The sequence below is a fragment of the Saccostrea cucullata genome, unplaced genomic scaffold (genome assembly GCF_032062105.1).
Source record: "Saccostrea cucullata isolate Sc308-1 unplaced genomic scaffold, CSIRO_AGI_Scuc_v1 ctg1097, whole genome shotgun sequence".
NCBI classification, from domain to species: Eukaryota; Metazoa; Mollusca; class Bivalvia; order Ostreida; family Ostreidae; genus Saccostrea; species Saccostrea cuccullata.
The window spans coordinates 88,350-91,075 of NW_026938368.1; positions in this window are offsets into that span (position 1 = coordinate 88,350).

The window sequence follows — 2,726 nt, forward strand, 5'->3', positions numbered from 1 at the left end:
CGTCCCTCTCTAGAATATTTCACTGATATGGAGACGTCACCATTGCCGGTGAAGGGCTTTAAATTTAGGCCTATGCTCGGCACTTACGGTCGTTGAGCAGGGAGGGATCTTTATCGTGCCACACCTGCTGTGACACGGGGCCTTGGTTTATACGGTCTCATCCGAAGGACCGCCCCATTTAGTCGCCTTTTACGCGAAGCATGAGGGTACTGAGGACCTATTCTAACCCGGTTCCCCGTGGGGCTAACATATCATAAAAATAATCTAGTATGACAGACATAGGTTTTTGAATTTTAAGCCGGCTAAGCAAAGTCCTGGCTGAAGACGTTATGATCGCCTTTCTTATTGTAAATAGCTCCACAGAGAAAAGGAAATAAGAAACCAAACAGCGTCAAATCAGATCGATGCTTCCAATAAAAAAGTAATCACATTTAGAGAGATACTTAAACAATATTTTTTAACATCTCAGTATTTGGAAATATTTCAATTTTTTTTAGAATAAATTGAAAGACGAATAAGACACATATTTAAACAGGGTATAATAACGATAGAGCAATTTATGTATCCACGATATTTAATGCATATCTTCGCGAATCACTTACAAAAGCGCGGGCTTTTCGAAAGGATACTACGTATGCAGGCCTTATGAATTGTTAAAGAATTTCATAATCTTTTCAGTCAATGCTATGTAAATGATTCAATTCTCTGTTGCGTTTTAGCAATAACAAAAAACAATAACCAAATAATAATAGAAAATCTGCTATTGCAAGCAATAGCTTATGTCGCACCGAACTGGACAAACCTTTCATTTTTTCTCGTCAGTTAAACAATACCCATTAGCTAAGCTTGGAAAAGCCATCAATTCCTATCAGTACTTTCAGTACTTTGATTTAGAATCAAAGTTAAAAATTTTTACGTTTCCCCTATTTCCATGGAAACTATTGACAATTTGCAATTTTTAAAGGCAACACGCACAATGACAGATACTTATCAATAAATCAGTTAAGTTCATGAAAAATGTTCAGGGGACCAGAGAGAACACTCGCGAACAAAATTCGTCGCTTTTTGCAGGTTTCCGTGGCAACGGTAGCCATTTTGAACCTGAATGACCACATGGCAAATCTACCACCAGTGATCCCCCTTTAAGGAAAGTTTCAGGAAGATTGTCCAAGCCATCTCCGAGAAAACGTCTAGACAACAACAAAAACATGCGTATAATCGCAATATGTCGTCCCTGACTTCGTTCGGGACGACATAATAAATTGGAGTTTGGAATTAATATACGGAATATAATATAAGTAATAATATAAGTCGGCAAACAATGTATAGTGTACATATGTACCATATTTTGTATTGTATATAAATACCGGTAGTTTTTGCACCTGTGAAAAGGTTTTTGAATGTATATATGTTTTAAACTTCCCAATGTTTTGGTTAAGGCGAACAAAGTGAACTGAACATGTATCTAGCTTGCAATAAAAGTACAGCACTGTTTAGCAGCGAAAATTAATTTGCTTGTATTTAACCAGTTCGTAAATTATATTAAAAGCAATCTTACACTTGTTTATCTTTGAATTCATTTTTTATGGAGAGACCTGAGCACAACATATCCTTAAGGATTTTATCGTTTTTCAATATTGTAATGTAAAATATTTCCTTATTAGATTTATAATGATGCATGTATCTGTGAATATTCCCAAGATTTGTTAGAATATTAATGATGACTTAATGTTTGTGAATATTATCAAGGTTATTCTTTCAGTTGTAATACTAGTTATGTTGAAAAATTTTCAATATATTTAAAATAGTTTTAAAAAGTCAAAATTTGAATGCGTTAATAGAAAAGGGCTTGAAAATACAGTTAACTTAGATAATCATAATGCTATTGAAATGTCTTTCTCCTTTCTAATAAATGGTTATAAAAAATTTATATAAACATTTGTGTGTATTACTTCAAGACTCATTGTTTTCTTTGATAATTTGAAATAAACACTTTCATTTCATATGCTCAGATATTTTTAATAAAACTTTTTGATTGAGATGACTGGGCTAAAGATTCATGGAGTTGAAAATTAAAATTAAATATATACTTTTATGAGGATGAAATTGTTATGTAAATATGTACATGTGCGTATAGAATGATGTTAATTATTCAAACTCATTGGCGAATTAATTTATCATTAAAAAAATTTATGCTTACAAATTCAGGTCAAATTTTGAACGAAAGGTCAATGGTGCATTGTATATATAGTGAATATATCGCGTATGTTCTACCTGAGCGCATTACAGTATCTTGAACCTGTGCAATCATTCCAATACAGTGTCTTAAAATACATGATAGCTCCCAAGGATGCTGTGAATAAAAATTGTTTGGTTATTTTTTATTTAAATTTATATTAATTATGTATTTAAAAAAGCTATAAGAACTTACATTATTCCCTGTCTAAGAACAAAACATAATAATTTTTCAGAAAATAAATCTGTTTAAGGTAGGACAAAACACCCATGGATTATATTTTAACCCATTTCTTAAAAAAGTACTGGAGGAAAAAAGAGTAATATTACTATACTGACAACAATGAATGATCCCTGAAAGAAAAATAATAAGTTTTGGCAGACTTGCGTTATATTTTGTGAAAAAATCAGAGAAATTTATATATTGGTCATTTGGGAGCTTATACATTTTGGAATGTGTTTACGCTATCTAAGTGCAATAAACAAGCATG